At 27.6% G+C, this 22,250-nt stretch overlaps 1 protein-coding gene across 1 annotated transcript in view; it reads left to right on the top strand.

Moving 5' to 3' along the window:
• LOC141454872 (glutathione S-transferase-like) overlaps nt 1-22,250 on the top strand; it is a 108,789-nt gene that overhangs the window by 54,696 nt on the left and 31,843 nt on the right. The gene's annotated exons all lie outside the window — the stretch shown is intronic.

Raw genomic sequence — 22,250 nt, forward strand, 5'->3', positions numbered from 1 at the left:
TTATGAGATTTCAATGATTTCTTTACCGAAATGTAGAGAAATGTTAGCTGTATAACTGGCATAAATCGCATTGTTTTAGTATTAATATTTATTGAGATATGGAAGATTACATTTTCGTGGTTTACAAATAAGTTCAAATTTCAAACTCTTATATCTCTGTAAACACTTATGAGAATTCAATGATTTCTTTACCGAAATGTAGAGAAATGTTAGCTGTATAACTGGCATAAATCGCATTGTTTTAGTATTAATAGTTATTGAGATATCGAAGCTTACATTTTCGTGGTTTACAAATACGTTCAAATTTCAAACTCTTATATATCTGTAAACACTTATGAGAATTCAATGATTTCTTTACCGAAATGTAGAGAAATGTTAGCTGTATAACTGGCATAAATCGCATTGTTTTAGTATTAATAGTTATTGAGATATGGAAGCTTACATTTTCGTGGTTTACAAATACGTTCAAATTTCAAACTCTTATATCTCTGTAAACACTTATGAGATTTCAATGATTTCTTTACCGAAATGTAGAGAAATGTTAGCTGTATAACTGGCATAAATCGCATTGTTTTAGTATTAATATTTATTGAGATATGGAAGATTACATTTTCGTGGTTTACAAATAAGTTCAAATTTCAAACTCTTATATCTCTGTAAACACTTATGAGAATTCAATGATTTCTTTACCGAAATGTAGAGAAATGTTAGCTGTATAACTGGCATAAATCGCATTGTTTTAGTATTAATAGTTATTGAGATATCGAAGCTTACATTTTCGTGGTTTACAAATAAGTTCAAATTTCAAACTCTTATATATCTGTAAACACTTATGAGAATTCAATGATTTCTTTACCGAAATGTAGAGAAATGTTAGCTGTATAACTGGCATAAATCGCATTGTTTTAGTATTAATAGTTATTGAGATATGGAAGCTTACATTTTCGTGGTTTACAAATACGTTCAAATTTCAAACTCTTATATCTCTGTAAACACTTATGAGAATTCAATGATTTCTTTACCGAAATGTAGAGAAATGTTAGCTGTATAACTGGCATAAATCGCATTGTTTTAGTATTAATAGTTATTGAGATATGGAAGCTTACATTTTCGTGGTTTACAAATAAGTTCAAATTTCAAACTCTTATATCTCTGTAAACACTTATGAGAATTCAATGATTTCTTTACCGAAATGTAGAGAAATGTTAGCTGTGTAACTGGCATAAATCGCATTGTTTTAGTATTAATAGTTATTGAGATATTGAAGGTTCAATTTCCCTGTTTTTCAAATACGTTCAAATTTCTAACTCTTACATCTCTCTAAAAACTTATAAGAATTCAATGATTTCTTTACCGAAATATAGAGTATAAATAGTAAGCTGTATAACTGGTATAAATTGCATTGTTTTAGTGATAATAGTTATTGAGATATAGAAGGTTAAATTTTCGTGGTTTTCAAATACGTTCAATTTTCAAACTCTTATATCTCTGTAAACACTTATGAGATTTCAATGATTTCTTTACCGAAATGTAGAGAAATGTTAGCTGTATAACTGGCATAAATCGCATTGTTTTAGTATTAATATTTATTGAGATATGGAAGATTACATTTTAGTGGTTTACAAATAAGTTCAAAATTCAAACTCTTATATCTCTGTAAACACTTATGAGAATTCAATGATTTCTTTACCGAAATGTAGAGAAATGTTAGCTGTATAACTGGCATAAATCGCATTGTTTTAGTATTAATAGTTATTGAGATATCGAAGCTTACATTTTCGTGGTTTACAAATACGTTCAAATTTCAAACTCTTATATATCTGTAAACACTTATGAGAATTCAATGATTTCTTTACCGAAATGTAGAGAAATGTTAGCTGTATAACTGGCATAAATCGCATTGTTTTAGTATTAATAGTTATTGAGATATGGAAGCTTACATTTTCGTGGTTTACAAATACGTTCAAATTTCAAACTCTTATATCTCTGTAAACACTTATGAGATTTCAATGATTTCTTTACCGAAATGTAGAGAAATGTTAGCTGTATAACTGGCATAAATCGCATTGTTTTAGTATTAATATTTATTGAGATATGGAAGATTACATTTTCGTGGTTTACAAATAAGTTCAAATTTCAAACTCTTATATCTCTGTAAACACTTATGAGAATTCAATGATTTCTTTACCGAAATGTAGAGAAATGTTAGCTGTATAACTGGCATAAATCGCATTGTTTTAGTATTAATAGTTATTGAGATATCGAAGCTTACATTTTCGTGGTTTACAAATAAGTTCAAATTTCAAACTCTTATATATCTGTAAACACTTATGAGAATTCAATGATTTCTTTACCGAAATGTAGAGAAATGTTAGCTGTATAACTGGCATAAATCGCATTGTTTTAGTATTAATAGTTATTGAGATATGGAAGCTTACATTTTCGTGGTTTACAAATACGTTCAAATTTCAAACTCTTATATCTCTGTAATCACTTATGAGAATTCAATGATTTCTTTACCGAAATGTAGAGAAATGTTAGCTGTATAACTGGCATAAATCGCATTGTTTTAGTATTAATAGTTATTGAGATATGGAAGCTTACATTTTCGTGGTTTACAAATACGTTCAAATTTCAAACTCTTATATCTCTGTAAACACTTATGAGAATTCAATGATTTCTTTACCGAAAAGTAGAGAAATGTTAGCTGTATAACTGGCATAAATCGCATTGTTTTAGTATTAATAGTTATTGAGATATGGAAGCTTACATTTTCGTGGTTTACAAATACGTTCAAATTTCAAACTCTTATATCTCTGTAAACACTTATGAGAATTCAATGATTTCTTTACCGAAATGTAGAGAAAAGTTAGCTGTATAACTGGCATAAATCGCATTGTTTTAGTATTAATAGTTATTGAGATATCGAAGCTTACATTTTCGTGGTTTACAAATACGTTCAAATTTCAAACTCTTATATATCTGTAAACACTTATGAGAATTCAATGATTTCTTTACCGAAATGTAGAGAAATGTCAGCTGTATAACTGGCATAAATCGCATTGTTTTAGTATTAATAGTTATTGAGATATGGAAGCTTACATTTTCGTGGTTTACAAATACGTTCAAATTTCAAACTCTTATATCTCTGTAAACACTTATGAGATTTCAATGATTTCTTTACCGAAATGTAGAGAAATGTTAGCTGTATAACTGGCATAAATCGCATTGTTTTAGTATTAATATTTATTGAGATATGGAAGATTACATTTTCGTGGTTTACAAATAAGTTCAAATTTCAAACTCTTATATCTCTGTAAACACTTATGAGAATTCAATGATTTCTTTACCGAAATGTAGAGAAATGTTAGCTGTATAACTGGCATAAATCGCATTGTTTTAGTATTAATAGTTATTGAGATATGGAAGCTTACATTTTCGTGGTTTACAAATAAGTTCAAATTTCAAACTCTTATATCTCTGTAAACACTTATGAGAATTCAATGATTTCTTTACCGAAATGTAGAGAAATGTTAGCTGTGTAACTGGCATAAATCGCATTGTTTTAGTATTAATAGTTATTGAGATATTGAAGGTTCAATTTCCCTGTTTTTCAAATACGTTCAAATTTCTAACTCTTACATCTCTCTAAAAACTTATAAGAATTCAATGATTTCTTTACCGAAATATAGAGTATAAATAGTAAGCTGTATAACTGGTATAAATTGCATTGTTTTAGTGATAATAGTTATTGAGATATAGAAGGTTAAATTTTCGTGGTTTTCAAATACGTTCAATTTTCAAACTCTTATATCTCTGTAAACACTTATGAGATTTCAATGATTTCTTTACCGAAATGTAGAGAAATGTTAGCTGTATAACTGGCATAAATCGCATTGTTTTAGTAATAATATTTATTGAGATATGGAAGATTACATTTTCGTGGTTTACAAATAAGTTCAAATTTCAAACTCTTATATCTCTGTAAACACTTATGAGAATTCAATGATTTCTTTACCGAAATGTAGAGAAATGTTAGCTGTGTAACTGGCATAAATCGCATTGTTTTAGTATAAATAGTTATTGAGATATTGAAGGTTCAATTTCCCTGTTTTTCAAATACGTTCAAATTTCTAACTCTTACATCTCTCTAAAAACTTATAAGAATTCAATGATTTCTTTACCGAAATATAGAGTATAAATAGTAAGCTGTATAACTGGTATAAATTGCATTGTTTTAGTGATAATAGTTATTGAGATATAGAAGGTTAAATTTTCGTGGTTTTCAAATACGTTCAATTTTCAAACTCTTATATCTCTGTAAACACTTATGAGATTTCAATGATTTCTTTACCGAAATGTAGAGAAATGATAGCTGTATAACTGGCATAAATCGCATTGTTTTAGTATTAATATTTATTGAGATATGGAAGATTACATTTTCGTGGTTTACAAATAAGTTCAAATTTCAAACTCTTATATCTCTGTAAACACTTATGAGAATTCAATGATTTCTTTACCGAAATGTAGAGAAATGTTAGCTGTATAACTGGCATAAATCGCATTGTTTTAGTATTAATAGTTATTGAGATATCGAAGCTTACATTTTCGTGGTTTACAAATACGTTCAAATTTCAAACTCTTATATATCTGTAAACACTTATGAGAATTCAATGATTTCTTTACCGAAATGTAGAGAAATGTTAGCTGTATAACTGGCATAAATCGCATTGTTTTAGTATTAATAGTTATTGAGATATGGAAGCTTACATTTTCGTGGTTTACAAATACGTTCAAATTTCAAACTCTTATATATCTGTAAACACTTATGAGAATTCAATGATTTCTTTACCGAAATGTAGAGAAAAGTTATCACCATAGCTGGTATAAATCGCATTGTTTTAGTATTAATAGTTATTGAGATATTGAAGGTTCAATTTCCCTGTTTTTCAAATACGTTCAAATTTCTAACTCTTACATCTCTCTAAAAACTTATAAGAATTCAATGATTTCTTTACCGAAATATAGAGTATAAATAGTAAGCTGTATAACTGGTATAAATTGCATTGTTTTAGTGATAATAGTTATTGAGATATAGAAGGCTAAATTTTCGTGGTTTTCAAATACGTTCAATTTTCAAACTCTTATATCTCTGTAAACACTTATGAGATTTCAATGATTTCTTTACCGAAATGTAGAGAAATGTTAGCTGTATAACTGGCATAAATCGCATTGTTTTAGTATTAATATTTATTGAGATATGGAAGATTACATTTTCGTGGTTTACAAATAAGTTCAAATTTCAAACTCTTATATCTCTGTAAACACTTATGAGAATTCAATGATTTCTTTACCGAAATGTAGAGAAATGTTAGCTGTATAACTGGCATAAATCGCATTGTTTTAGTATTAATAGTTATTGAGATATCGAAGCTTACATTTTCGTGGTTTACAAATACGTTCAAATTTCAAACTCTTATATATCTGTAACACTTATGAGAATTCAATGATTTCTTTACCGAAATGTAGAGAAATGTTAGCTGTATAACTGGCATAAATCGCATTGTTTTAGTATTAATAGTTATTGAGATATGGAAGCTTACATTTTCGTGGTTTACAAATACGTTCAAATTTCAAACTCTTATATCTCTGTAAACACTTATGAGATTTCAATGATTTCTTTACCGAAATGTAGAGAAATGTTAGCTGTATAACTGGCATAAATCGCATTGTTTTAGTATTAATATTTATTGAGATATGGAAGATTACATTTTCGTGGTTTACAAATAAGTTCAAATTTCAAACTCTTATATCTCTGTAAACACTTATGAGAATTCAATGATTTCTTTACCGAAATGTAGAGAAATGTTAGCTGTGTAACTGGCATAAATCGCATTGTTTTAGTATTAATAGTTATTGAGATATTGAAGGTTCAATTTCCCTGTTTTTCAAATACGTTCAAATTTCTAACTCTTACATCTCTCTAAAAACTTATAAGAATTCAATGATTTCTTTACCGAAATATAGAGTATAAATAGTAAGCTGTATAACTGGTATAAATTGCATTGTTTTAGTGATAATAGTTATTGAGATATAGAAGGTTAAATTTTCGTGGTTTTCAAATACGTTCAATTTTCAAACTCTTATATCTCTGTAAACACTTATGAGATTTCAATGATTTCTTTACCGAAATGTAGAGAAATGTTAGCTGTATAACTGGCATAAATCGCATTGTTTTAGTATTAATATTTATTGAGATATGGAAGATTACATTTTCGTGGTTTACAAATAAGTTCAAATTTCAAACTCTTATATCTCTGTAAACACTTATGAGAATTCAATGATTTCTTTACCGAAATGTAGAGAAATGTTAGCTGTATAACTGGCATAAATCGCATTGTTTTAGTATTAATAGTTATTGAGATATCGAAGCTTACATTTTCGTGGTTTACAAATACGTTCAAATTTCAAACTCTTATATATCTGTAAACACTTATGAGAATTCAATGATTTCTTTACCGAAATGTAGAGAAATGTTAGCTGTATAACTGGCATAAATCGCATTGTTTTAGTATTAATAGTTATTGAGATATGGAAGCTTACATTTTCGTGGTTTACAAATACGTTCAAATTTCAAACTCTTATATATCTGTAAACACTTATGAGAATTCAATGATTTCTTTACCGAAATGTAGAGAAAAGTTATCACCATAGCTGGTATAAATCGCATTGTTTTAGTATTAATAGTTATTGAGATATTGAAGGTTCAATTTCCCTGTTTTTCAAATACGTTCAAATTTCTAACTCTTACATCTCTCTAAAAACTTATAAGAATTCAATGATTTCTTTACCGAAATATAGAGTATAAATAGTAAACTGTATAACTGGTATAAATTGCATTGTTTTAGTGATAATAGTTATTGAGATATAGAAGGTTAAATTTTCGTGGTTTTCAAATACGTTCAATTTTCAAACTCTTATATCTCTGTAAACACTTATGAGATTTCAATGATTTCTTTACCGAAATGTAGAGAAATGTTAGCTGTATAACTGGCATAAATCGCATTGTTTTAGTATTAATATTTATTGAGATATGGAAGATTACATTTTCGTGGTTTACAAATAAGTTCAAATTTCAAACTCTTATATCTCTGTAAACACTTATGAGAATTCAATGATTTCTTTACCGAAATGTAGAGAAATGTTAGCTGTATAACTGGCATAAATCGCATTGTTTTAGTATTAATATTTATTGAGATATGGAAGATTACATTTTCGTGGTTTACAAATAAGTTCAAATTTCAAACTCTTATATCTCTGTAAACACTTATGAGAATTCAATGATTTCTTTACCGAAATGTAGAGAAATGTTAGCTGTGTAACTGGCATAAATCGCATTGTTTTAGTATTAATAGTTATTGAGATATTGAAGGTTCAATTTCCCTGTTTTTCAAATACGTTCAAATTTCTAACTCTTACATCTCTCTAAAAACTTATAAGAATTCAATGATTTCTTTACCGAAATATAGAGTATAAATAGTAAGCTGTATAACTGGTATAAATTGCATTGTTTTAGTGATAATAGTTATTGAGATATAGAAGGTTAAATTTTCGTGGTTTTCAAATACGTTCAATTTTCAAACTCTTATATCTCTGTAAACACTTATGAGATTTCAATGATTTCTTTACCGAAATGTAGAGAAATGTTAGCTGTATAACTGGCATAAATCGCATTGTTTTAGTATTAATATTTATTGAGATATGGAAGATTACATTTTCGTGGTTTACAAATAAGTTCAAATTTCAAACTCTTATATCTCTGTAAACACTTATGAGAATTCAATGATTTCTTTACCGAAATGTAGAGAAATGTTAGCTGTGTAACTGGCATAAATCGCATTGTTTTAGTATTAATATTTATTGAGATATGGAAGATTACATTTTCGTGGTTTACAAATAAGTTCAAATTTCAAACTCTTACATCTCTCTAAAAACTTATAAGAATTCAATGATTTCTTTACCGAAATATAGAGTATAAATAGTAAGCTGTATAACTGGTATAAATTGCATTGTTTTAGTGATAATAGTTATTGAGATATAGAAGGTTAAATTTTCGTGGTTTTCAAATACGTTCAATTTTCAAACTCTTATATCTCTGTAAACACTTATGAGATTTCTATGATTTCTTTACCGAAATGTAGAGAAATGTTAGCTGTATAACTGGCATAAATCGCATTGTTTTAGTATTAATATTTATTGAGATATGGAAGATTACATTTTCGTGGTTTACAAATAAGTTCAAATTTCAAACTCTTATATCTCTGTAAACACTTATGAGAATTCAATGATTTCTTTACCGAAATGTAGAGAAATGTTAGCTGTATAACTGGCATAAATCGCATTGTTTTAGTATTAATAGTTATTGAGATATGGAAGCTTACATTTTCGTGGTTTACAAATACGTTCAAATTTCAAACTCTTATATATCTGTAAACACTTATGAGAATTCAATGATTTCTTTACCGAAATGTAGAGAAATGTTAGCTGTATAACTGGCATAAATCGCATTGTTTTAGTATTAATAGTTATTGAGATATGGAAGCTTACATTTTCGTGGTTTACAAATACGTTCAAATTTCAAACTCTTATATCTCTGTAAACACTTATGAGATTTCAATGATTTCTTTACCGAAATGTAGAGAAATGTTAGCTGTATAACTGGCATAAATCGCATTGTTTTAGTATTAATATTTATTGAGATATGGAAGATTACATTTTCGTGGTTTACAAATAAGTTCAAATTTCAAACTCTTATATCTCTGTAAACACTTATGAGAATTCAATGATTTCTTTACCGAAATGTAGAGAAATGTTAGCTGTATAACTGGCATAAATCGCATTGTTTTAGTATTAATAGTTATTGAGATATCGAAGCTTACATTTTCGTGGTTTACAAATAAGTTCAAATTTCAAACTCTTATATATCTGTAAACACTTATGAGAATTCAATGATTTCTTTACCGAAATGTAGAGAAATGTTAGCTGTATAACTGGCATAAATCGCATTGTTTTAGTATTAATAGTTATTGAGATATTGAAGGTTCAATTTTCCTGTTTTTCAAATACGTTCAAATTTCTAACCTTTATATCTCTCTTACTATTCAACAGAATTCAATTATTGTTTACCGAAATGTAGAGAATAATTAGCTGTATAACTGGTATAAATCGCATTGTTTTAGTATTAATAGTTATTGAGATATGGAAGCTTACATTTTTGTGGTTTTCAAATACGTTCAATTTTCAAACTCTTATATCTCTGTAAACACTTATGAGATTTCAATGATTTCTTTACCGAAATGTAGAGAAATGTTAGCTGTATAACTGGCATAAATCGCATTGTTTTAGTATTAATATTTATTGAGATATGGAAGATTACATTTTCGTGGTTTACAAATAAGTTCAAATTTCAAACTCTTATATCTCTGTAAACACTTATGAGAATTCAATGATTTCTTTACCGAAATGTAGAGAAATGTTAGCTGTGTAACTGGCATAAATCGCATTGTTTTAGTATTAATAGTTATTGAGATATTGAAGGTTCAATTTCCCTGTTTTTCAAATACGTTCAAATTTCTAACTCTTACATCTCTCTAAAAACTTATAAGAATTCAATGATTTCTTTACCGAAATATAGAGTATAAATAGTAAGCTGTATAACTGGTATAAATTGCATTGTTTTAGTGATAATAGTTATTGAGATATAGAAGGTTAAATTTTCGTGGTTTTCAAATACGTTCAATTTTCAAACTCTTATATCTCTGTAAACACTTATGAGATTTCAATGATTTCTTTACCGAAATGTAGAGAAATGTTAGCTGTATAACTGGCATAAATCGCATTGTTTTAGTATTAATATTTATTGAGATATGGAAGATTACATTTTCGTGGTTTACAAATAAGTTCAAATTTCAAACTCTTATATCTCTGTAAACACTTATGAGAATTCAATGATTTCTTTACCGAAATGTAGAGAAATGTTAGCTGTATAACTGGCATAAATCGCATTGTTTTAGTATTAATAGTTATTGAGATATCGAAGCTTACATTTTCGTGGTTTACAAATACGTTCAAATTTCAAACTCTTATATATCTGTAAACACTTATGAGAATTCAATGATTTCTTTACCGAAATGTAGAGAAATGTTAGCTGTATAACTGGCATAAATCGCATTGTTTTAGTATTAATAGTTATTGAGATATGGAAGCTTACATTTTCGTGGTTTACAAATACGTTCAAATTTCAAACTCTTATATCTCTGTAAACACTTATGAGATTTCAATGATTTCTTTACCGAAATGTAGAGAAATGTTAGCTGTATAACTGGCATAAATCGCATTGTTTTAGTATTAATATTTATTGAGATATGGAAGATTACATTTTCGTGGTTTACAAATACGTTCAATTTTCAAACTCTTATATCTCTGTAAACACTTATGAGATTTCAATGATTTCTTTACCGAAATGTAGAGAAATGTTAGCTGTATAACTGGCATAAATCGCATTGTTTTAGTATTAATATTTATTGAGATATGGAAGATTACATTTTCGTGGTTTACAAATAAGTTCAAATTTCAAACTCTTATATCTCTGTAAACACTTATGAGAATTCAATGATTTCTTTACCGAAATGTAGAGAAATGTTAGCTGTGTAACTGGCATAAATCGCATTGTTTTAGTATTAATAGTTATTGAGATATTGAAGGTTCAATTTCCCTGTTTTTCAAATACGTTCAAATTTCTAACTCTTACATCTCTCTAAAAACTTATAAGAATTCAATGATTTCTTTACCGAAATATAGAGTATAAATAGTAAGCTGTATAACTGGTATAAATTGCATTGTTTTAGTGATAATAGTTATTGAGATATAGAAGGTTAAATTTTCGTGGTTTTCAAATACGTTCAATTTTCAAACTCTTATATCTCTGTAAACACTTATGAGATTTCAATGATTTCTTTACCGAAATGTAGAGAAATGTTAGCTGTATAACTGGCATAAATCGCATTGTTTTAGTATTAATATTTATTGAGATATGGAAGATTACATTTTCGTGGTTTACAAATAAGTTCAAATTTCAAACTCTTATATCTCTGTAAACACTTATGAGAATTCAATGATTTCTTTACCGAAATGTAGAGAAATGTTAGCTGTGTAACTGGCATAAATCGCATTGTTTTAGTATTAATAGTTATTGAGATATTGAAGGTTCAATTTCCCTGTTTTTCAAATACGTTCAAATTTCTAACTCTTACATCTCTCTAAAAACTTATAAGAATTCAATGATTTCTTTACCGAAATATAGAGTATAAATAGTAAGCTGTATAACTGGTATAAATTGCATTGTTTTAGTGATAATAGTTATTGAGATATAGAAGGTTAAATTTTCGTGGTTTTCAAATACGTTCAATTTTCAAACTCTTATATCTCTGTAAACACTTATGAGATTTCAATGATTTCTTTACCGAAATGTAGAGAAATGTTAGCTGTATAACTGGCATAAATCGCATTGTTTTAGTATTAATATTTATTGAGATATGGAAGATTACATTTTCGTGGTTTACAAATAAGTTCAAATTTCAAACTCTTATATCTCTGTAAACACTTATGAGAATTCAATGATTTCTTTACCGAAATGTAGAGAAATGTTAGCTGTATAACTGGCATAAATCGCATTGTTTTAGTATTAATAGTTATTGAGATATCGAAGCTTACATTTTCGTGGTTTACAAATACGTTCAAATTTCAAACTCTTATATATCTGTAAACACTTATGAGAATTCAATGATTTCTTTACCGAAATGTAGAGAAATGTTAGCTGTATAACTGGCATAAATCGCATTGTTTTAGTATTAATAGTTATTGAGATATGGAAGCTTACATTTTCGTGGTTTACAAATACGTTCAAATTTCAAACTCTTATATCTCTGTAAACACTTATGAGATTTCAATGATTTCTTTACCGAAATGTAGAGAAATGTTAGCTGTATAACTGGCATAAATCGCATTGTTTTAGTATTAATATTTATTGAGATATAGAAGGTTAAATTTTCGTGGTTTTCAAATACGTTCAATTTTCAAACTCTTATATCTCTGTAAACACTTATGAGATTTCAATGATTTCTTTACCGAAATGTAGAGAAATGTTAGCTGTATAACTGGCATAAATCGCATTGTTTTAGTATTAATATTTATTGAGATATGGAAGATTACATTTTCGTGGTTTACAAATAAGTTCAAATTTCAAACTCTTATATCTCTGTAAACACTTATGAGAATTCAATGATTTCTTTACCGAAATGTAGAGAAATGTTAGCTGTATAACTGGCATAAATCGCATTGTTTTAGTATTAATAGTTATTGAGATATCGAAGCTTACATTTTCGTGGTTTACAAATACGTTCAAATTTCAAACTCTTATATATCTGTAAACACTTATGAGAATTCAATGATTTCTTTACCGAAATGTAGAGAAATGTTAGCTGTATAACTGGCATAAATCGCATTGTTTTAGTATTAATAGTTATTGAGATATGGAAGCTTACATTTTCGTGGTTTACAAATACGTTCAAATTTCAAACTCTTATATATCTGTAAACACTTATGAGAATTCAATGATTTCTTTACCGAAATGTAGAGAAAAGTTATCACCATAGCTGGTATAAATCGCATTGTTTTAGTATTAATAGTTATTGAGATATTGAAGGTTCAATTTCCCTGTTTTTCAAATACGTTCAAATTTCTAACTCTTACATCTCTCTAAAAACTTATAAGAATTCAATGATTTCTTTACCGAAATATAGAGTATAAATAGTAAGCTGTATAACTGGTATAAATTGCATTGTTTTAGTGATAATAGTTATTGAGATATAGAAGGCTAAATTTTCGTGGTTTTCAAATACGTTCAATTTTCAAACTCTTATATCTCTGTAAACACTTATGAGATTTCAATGATTTCTTTACCGAAATGTAGAGAAATGTTAGCTGTATAACTGGCATAAATCGCATTGTTTTAGTATTAATATTTATTGAGATATGGAAGATTACATTTTCGTGGTTTACAAATAAGTTCAAATTTCAAACTCTTATATCTCTGTAAACACTTATGAGAATTCAATGATTTCTTTACCGAAATGTAGAGAAATGTTAGCTGTATAACTGGCATAAATCGCATTGTTTTAGTATTAATAGTTATTGAGATATGGAAGCTTACATTTTCGTGGTTTACAAATACGTTCAAATTTCAAACTCTTATATCTCTGTAAACACTTATGAGATTTCAATGATTTCTTTACCGAAATGTAGAGAAATGTTAGCTGTATAACTGGCATAAATCGCATTGTTTTAGTATTAATATTTATTGAGATATGGAAGATTACATTTTCGTGGTTTACAAATAAGTTCAAATTTCAAACTCTTATATCTCTGTAAACACTTATGAGAATTCAATGATTTCTTTACCGAAATGTAGAGAAATGTTAGCTGTGTAACTGGCATAAATCGCATTGTTTTAGTATTAATAGTTATTGAGATATTGAAGGTTCAATTTCCCTGTTTTTCAAATACGTTCAAATTTCTAACTCTTACATCTCTCTAAAAACTTATAAGAATTCAATGATTTCTTTACCGAAATATAGAGTATAAATAGTAAGCTGTATAACTGGTATAAATTGCATTGTTTTAGTGATAATAGTTATTGAGATATAGAAGGTTAAATTTTCGTGGTTTTCAAATACGTTCAATTTTCAAACTCTTATATCTCTGTAAACACTTATGAGATTTCAATGATTTCTTTACCGAAATGTAGAGAAATGTTAGCTGTATAACTGGCATAAATCGCATTGTTTTAGTATTAATATTTATTGAGATATGGAAGATTACATTTTCGTGGTTTACAAATAAGTTCAAATTTCAAACTCTTATATCTCTGTAAACACTTATGAGAATTCAATGATTTCTTTACCGAAATGTAGAGAAATGTTAGCTGTATAACTGGCATAAATCGCATTGTTTTAGTATTAATAGTTATTGAGATATCGAAGCTTACATTTTCGTGGTTTACAAATAAGTTCAAATTTCAAACTCTTATATATCTGTAAACACTTATGAGAATTCAATGATTTCTTTACCGAAATGTAGAGAAATGTTAGCTGTATAACTGGCATAAATCGCATTGTTTTAGTATTAATAGTTATTGAGATATCGAAGCTTACATTTTCGTGGTTTACAAATAAGTTCAAATTTCAAACTCTTATATATCTGTAAACACTTATGAGAATTCAATGATTTCTTTACCGAAATGTAGAGAAATGTTAGCTGTATAACTGGCATAAATCGCATTGTTTTAGTATTAATAGTTATTGAGATATTGAAGGTTCAATTTCCCTGTTTTTCAAATACGTTCAAATTTCTAACTCTTACATCTCTCTAAAAACTTATAAGAATTCAATGATTTCTTTACCGAAATATAGAGTATAAATAGTAAGCTGTATAACTGGTATAAATTGCATTGTTTTAGTGATAATAGTTATTGAGATATAGAAGGTTAAATTTTCGTGGTTTTCAAATACGTTCAATTTTCAAACTCTTATATCTCTGTAAACACTTATGAGATTTCAATGATTTCTTTACCGAAATGTAGAGAAATGTTAGCTGTATAACTGGCATAAATCGCATTGTTTTAGTATTAATATTTATTGAGATATGGAAGATTACATTTTCGTGGTTTACAAATAAGTTCAAATTTCAAACTCTTATATCTCTGTAAACACTTATGAGAATTCAATGATTTCTTTACCGAAATGTAGAGAAATGTTAGCTGTGTAACTGGCATAAATCGCATTGTTTTAGTATTAATAGTTATTGAGATATTGAAGGTTCAATTTCCCTGTTTTTCAAATACGTTCAAATTTCTAACTCTTACATCTCTCTAAAAACTTATAAGAATTCAATGATTTCTTTACCGAAATATAGAGTATAAATAGTAAGCTGTATAACTGGTATAAATTGCATTGTTTTATTGATAATAGTTATTGAGATATAGAAGGTTAAATTTTCGTGGTTTTCAAATACGTTCAATTTTCAAACTCTTATATCTCTGTAAACACTTATGAGATTTCAATGATTTCTTTACCGAAATGTAGAGAAATGTTAGCTGTATAACTGGCATAAATCGCATTGTTTTAGTATTAATATTTATTGAGATATGGAAGATTACATTTTCGTGGTTTACAAATAAGTTCAAATTTCAAACTCTTATATCTCTGTAAACACTTATGAGAATTCAATGATTTCTTTACCGAAATGTAGAGAAATGTTAGCTGTGTAACTGGCATAAATCGCATTGTTTTAGTATTAATATTTATTGAGATATGGAAGATTACATTTTCGTGGTTTACAAATAAGTTCAAATTTCAAACTCTTACATCTCTCTAAAAACTTATAAGAATTCAATGATTTCTTTACCGAAATATAGAGTATAAATAGTAAGCTGTATAACTGGTATAAATTGCATTGTTTTAGTGATAATAGTTATTGAGATATAGAAGGTTAAATTTTCGTGGTTTTCAAATACGTTCAATTTTCAAACTCTTATATCTCTGTAAACACTTATGAGATTTCAATGATTTCTTTACCGAAATGTAGAGAAATGTTAGCTATATAACTGGCATAAATCGCATTGTTTTAGTATTAATATTTATTGAGATATGGAAGATTACATTTTCGTGGTTTACAAATAAGTTCAAATTTCAAACTCTTATATCTCTGTAAACACTTATGAGAATTCAATGATTTCTTTACCGAAATGTAGAGAAATGTTAGCTGTATAACTGGCATAAATCGCATTGTTTTAGTATTAATAGTTATTGAGATATCGAAGCTTACATTTTCGTGGTTTACAAATACGATCAAATTTCAAACTCTTATATATCTGTAAACACTTATGAGAATTCAATGATTTCTTTACCGAAATGTAGAGAAATGTTAGCTGTATAACTGGCATAAATCGCATTGTTTTAGTATTAATAGTTATTGAGATATGGAAGCTTACATTTTCGTGGTTTACAAATACGTTCAAATTTCAAACTCTTATATCTCAGTAAACACTTATGAGATTTCAATGATTTCTTTACCGAAATGTAGAGAAATGTTAGCTGTATAACTGGCATAAATCGCATTGTTTTAGTATTAATATTTATTGAGATATGGAAGATTACATTTTCGTGGTTTACAAATAAGTTCAAATTTCAAACTCTTATATCTCTGTAAACACTTATGAGAATTCAATGATTTCTTTACCGAAATGTAGAGAAATGTTAGCTGTATAACTGGCATAAATCGCATTGTTTTAGTATTAATAGTTATTGAGATATCGAAGCTTACATTTTCGTGGTTTACAAATAAGTTCAAATTTCAAACTCTTATATATCTGTAAACACTTATGAGAATTCAATGATTTCTTTACCGAAATGTAGAGAAATGATAGCTGTATAACTGGCATAAATCGCATTGTTTTAGTATTAATAGTTATTGAGATATGGAAGCTTACATTTTCGTGGTTTACAAATAAGTTCAAATTTCAAACTCTTATATCTCTGTAAACACTTATGAGAATTCAATGATTTCTTTACCGAAATGTAGAGAAATGTTAGCTGTGTAACTGGCATAAATCGCATTGTTTTAGTATTAATAGTTATTGAGATATTGAAGGTTCAATTTCCCTGTTTTTCAAATACGTTCAAATTTCTAACTCTTACATCTCTCTAAAAACTTATAAGAATTCAATGATTTCTTTACCGAAATATAGAGTATAAATAGTAAGCTGTATAACTGGTATAAATTGCATTGTTTTAGTGATAATAGTTATTGAGATATAGAAGGTTAAATTTTCGTGGTTTTCAAATACGTTCAATTTTCAAACTCTTATATCTCTGTAAACACTTATGAGATTTCAATGATTTCTTTACCGAAATGTAGAGAAATGTTAGCTGTATAACTGGCATAAATCGCATTGTTTTAGTATTAATATTTATTGAGATATGGAAGATTACATTTTCGTGGTTTACAAATAAGTTCAAATTTCAAACTCTTATATCTCTGTAAACACTTATGAGAATTCAATGATTTCTTTACCGAAATGTAGAGAAATGTTAGCTGTATAACTGGCATAAATCGCATTGTTTTAGTATTAATAGTTATTGAGATATCGAAGCTTACATTTTCGTGGTTTACAAATACGTTCAAATTTCAAACTCTTATATATCTGTAAACACTTATGAGAATTCAATGATTTCTTTACCGAAATGTAGAGAAATGTTAGCTGTATAACTGGCATAAATCGCATTGTTTTAGTATTAATAGTTATTGAGATATGGAAGCTTACATTTTCGTGGTTTACAAATACGTTCAAATTTCAAACTCTTATATCTCTGTAAACACTTATGAGAATTCAATGATTTCTTTACCGAAATGTAGAGAAATGTTAGCTGTATAACTGGCATAAATCGCATTGTTTTAGTATTAATAGTTATTGAGATATCGAAGCTTACATTTTCGTGGTTTACAAATAAGTTCAAATTTCAAACTCTTATATCTCTGTAAACACTTATGAGAATTCAATGATTTCTTTACCGAAATGTAGAGAAATGTTAGCTGTATAACTGGCATAAATCGCATTGTTTTAGTATTAATAGTTATTGAGATATCGAAGCTTACATTTTCGTGGTTTACAAATAAGTTCAAATTTCAAACTCTTATATATCTGTAAACACTTATGAGAATTCAATGATTTCTTTACCGAAATGTAGAGAAATGTTAGCTGTATAACTGGCATAAATCGCATTGTTTTAGTATTAATAGTTATTGAGATATGGAAGCTTACATTTTCGTGGTTTACAAATACGTTCAAATTTCAAACTCTTATATCTCTGTAAACACTTATGAGAATTCAATGATTTCTTTACCGAAATGTAGAGAAATGTTAGCTGTATAACTGGCATAAATCGCATTGTTTTAGTATTAATAGTTATTGAGATATGGAAGCTTACATTTTCGTGGTTTACAAATACGTTCAAATTTCAAACTCTTATATCTCTGTAAACACTTATGAGAATTCAATGATTTCTTTACCGAAAAGTAGAGAAATGTTAGCTGTATAACTGGCATAAATCGCATTGTTTTAGTATTAATAGTTATTGAGATATGGAAGCTTACATTTTCGTGGTTTACAAATACGTTCAAATTTCAAACTCTTATATCTCTGTAAACACTTATGAGAATTCAATGATTTCTTTACCGAAATGTAGAGAAAAGTTAGCTGTATAACTGGCATAAATCGCATTGTTTTAGTATTAATAGTTATTGAGATATCGAAGCTTACATTTTCGTGGTTTACAAATACGTTCAAATTTCAAACTCTTATATATCTGTAAACACTTATGAGAATTCAATGATTTCTTTACCGAAATGTAGAGAAATGTTAGCTGTATAACTGGCATAAATCGCATTGTTTTAGTATTAATAGTTATTGAGATATGGAAGCTTACATTTTCGTGGTTTACAAATACGTTCAAATTTCAAACTCTTATATCTCTGTAAACACTTATGAGATTTCAATGATTTCTTTACCGAAATGTAGAGAAATGTTAGCTGTATAACTGGCATAAATCGCATTGTTTTAGTATTAATATTTATTGAGATATGGAAGATTACATTTTCGTGGTTTACAAATAAGTTCAAATTTCAAACTCTTATATCTCTGTAAACACTTATGAGAATTCAATGATTTCTTTACCGAAATGTAGAGAAATGTTAGCTGTATAACTGGCATAAATCGCATTGTTTTAGTATTAATAGTTATTGAGATATCGAAGCTTACATTTTCGTGGTTTACAAATACGTTCAAATTTCAAACTCTTATATATCTGTAAACACTTATGAGAATTCAATGATTTCTTTACCGAAATGTAGAGAAATGTTAGCTGTATAACTGGCATAAATCGCATTGTTTTAGTATTAATAGTTATTGAGATATGGAAGCTTACATTTTCGTGGTTTACAAATACGTTCAAATTTCAAACTCTTATATCTCTGTAAACACTTATGAGATTTCAATGATTTCTTTACCGAAATGTAGAGAAATGTTAGCTGTATAACTGGCAAAAATCGCATTGTTTTAGTATTAATATTTATTGAGATATGGAAGATTACATTTTCGTGGTTTACAAATAAGTTCAAGTTTCAAACTCTTATATCTCTGTAAACACTTATGAGAATTCAATGATTTCTTTACCGAAATGTAGAGAAATGTTAGCTGTATAACTGGCATAAATCGCATTGTTTTAGTATTAATAGTTATTGAGATATCGAAGCTTACATTTTCGTGGTTTACAAATACGTTCAAATTTCAAACTCTTATATATCTGTAAACACTTATGAGAATTCAATGATTTCTTTACCGAAATGTAGAGAAATGTTAGCTGTATAACTGGCATAAATCGCATTGTTTTAGTATTAATAGTTATTGAGATATGGAAGCTTACATTTTCGTGGTTTACAAATACGTTCAAATTTCAAACTCTTATATTTCTGTAAACACTTATGAGAATTCAATGATTTCTTTACCGAAATGTAGAGAAATGTTAGCTGTATAACTGGCATAAATCGCATTGTTTTAGTATTAATAGTTATTGAGATATCGAAGCTTACATTTTCGTGGTTTACAAATACGTTCAAATTTCAAACTCTTATATCTCTGTAAACACTTATGAGAATTCAATGATTTCTTTACCGAAAAGTAGAGAAATGTTAGCTGTATAACTGGCATAAATCGCATTGTTTTAGTATTAATAGTTATTGAGATATGGAAGCTTACATTTTCGTGGTTTACAAATACGTTCAAATTTCAAACTCTTATATCTCTGTAAACACTTATGAGAATTCAATGATTTCTTTACCGAAATGTAGAGAAAAGTTATCACCATAGCTGGTATAAATCGCATTGTTTTAGTATTAATAGTTATTGAGATATTGAAGGTTCAATTTCCCTGTTTTTCAAATACGTTCAAATTTCTAACTCTTACATCTCTCTAAAAACTTATAAGAATTCAATGATTTCTTTACCGAAATATAGAGTATAAATAGTAAGCTGTATAACTGGTATAAATTGCATTGTTTTAGTGATAATAGTTATTGAGATATAGAAGGTTAAATTTTCGTGGTTTTCAAATACGTTCAATTTTCAAACTCTTATATCTCTGTAAACACTTATGAGATTTCAATGATTTCTTTACCGAAATGTAGAGAAATGTTAGCTGTATAACTGGCATAAATCGCATTGTTTTAGTATTAATATTTATTGAGATATGGAAGATTACATTTTCGTGGTTTACATATAAGTTCAAATTTCAAACTCTTATATCTCTGTAAACACTTATGAGAATTCAATGATTTCTTTACCGAAATGTAGAGAAATGTTAGCTGTATAACTGGCATAAATCGCATTGTTTTAGTATTAATAGTTATTGAGATATCGAAGCTTACATTTTCGTGGTTTACAAATACGTTCAAATTTCAAACTCTTATATATCTGTAAACACTTATGAGAATTCAATGATTTCTTTACCGAAATGTAGAGAAATGTTAGCTGTATAACTGGCATAAATCGCATTGTTTTAGTATTAATATTTATTGAGATATGGAAGCTTACATTTTCGTGGTTTACAAATACGTTCAAATTTCAAACTCTTATATCTCTGTAAACACTTATGAGATTTCAATGATTTCTTTACCGAAATGTAGAGAAATGTTAGCTGTATAACTGGCATAAATCGCATTGTTTTAGTATTAATATTTATTGAGATATGGAAGATTACATTTTCGTGGTTTACAAATAAGTTCAAATTTCAAACTCTTATATCTCTGTAAACACTTATGAGAATTCAATGATTTCTTTACCGAAATGTAGAGAAATGTTAGCTGTATAACTGGCATAAATCGCATTGTTTTAGTATTAATAGTTATTGAGATATCGAAGCTTACATTTTCGTGGTTTACAAATACGTTCAAATTTCAAACTCTTATATATCTGTAAACACTTATGAGAATTCAATGATTTCTTTACCGAAATGTAGAGAAATGTTAGCTGTATAACTGGCATAAATCGCATTGTTTTAGTATTAATAGTTATTGAGATATGGAAGCTTACATTTTCGTGGTTTACAAATACGTTCAAATTTCAAACTCTTATATCTCTGTAAACACTTATGAGAATTCAATGATTTCTTTACCGAAATGTAGAGAAAAGTTATCACCATAGCTGGTATAAATCGCATTGTTTTAGTATTAATAGTTATTGAGATATTGAAGGTTCAATTTCCCTGTTTTTCAAATACGTTCAAATTTCTAACTCTTACATCTCTCTAAAAACTTATAAGAATTCAATGATTTCTTTACCGAAATATAGAGTATAAATAGTAAGCTGTATAACTGGTATAAATTGCATTGTTTTAGTGATAATAGTTATTGAGATATAGAAGGTTAAATTTTCGTGGTTTTCAAATACGTTCAATTTTCAAACTCTTATATCTCTGTAAACACTTATGAGATTTCAATGATTTCTTTACCGAAATGTAGAGAAATGTTAGCTGTATAACTGGCATAAATCGCATTGTTTTAGTATTAATATTTATTGAGATATGGAAGATTACATTTTCGTGGTTTACAAATAAGTTCAAATTTCAAACTCTTATATCTCTGTAAACACTTATGAGAATTCAATGATTTCTTTACCGAAATGTAGAGAAATGTTAGCTGTATAACTGGCATAAATCGCATTGTTTTAGTATTAATAGTTATTGAGATATCGAAGCTTACATTTTCGTGGTTTACAAATACGTTCAAATTTCAAACTCTTATATATCTGTAAACACTTATGAGAATTCAATGATTTCTTTACCGAAATGTAGAGAAATGTTAGCTGTATAACTGGCATAAATCGCATTGTTTTAGTATTAATAGTTATTGAGATATGGAAGCTTACATTTTCGTGGTTTACAAATACGTTCAAATTTCAAACTCTTATATCTCTGTAAACACTTATGAGATTTCAATGATTTCTTTACCGAAATGTAGAGAAATGTTAGCTGTATAACTGGCATAAATCGCATTGTTTTAGTATTAATATTTATTGAGAT

This window comes from Rhodnius prolixus, unplaced genomic scaffold, assembly GCF_049639745.1.
Source record: "Rhodnius prolixus isolate KJV_2025 unplaced genomic scaffold, Rpr scaffold_15, whole genome shotgun sequence".
Classification (NCBI taxonomy): Eukaryota; Metazoa; Arthropoda; class Insecta; order Hemiptera; family Reduviidae; genus Rhodnius; species Rhodnius prolixus.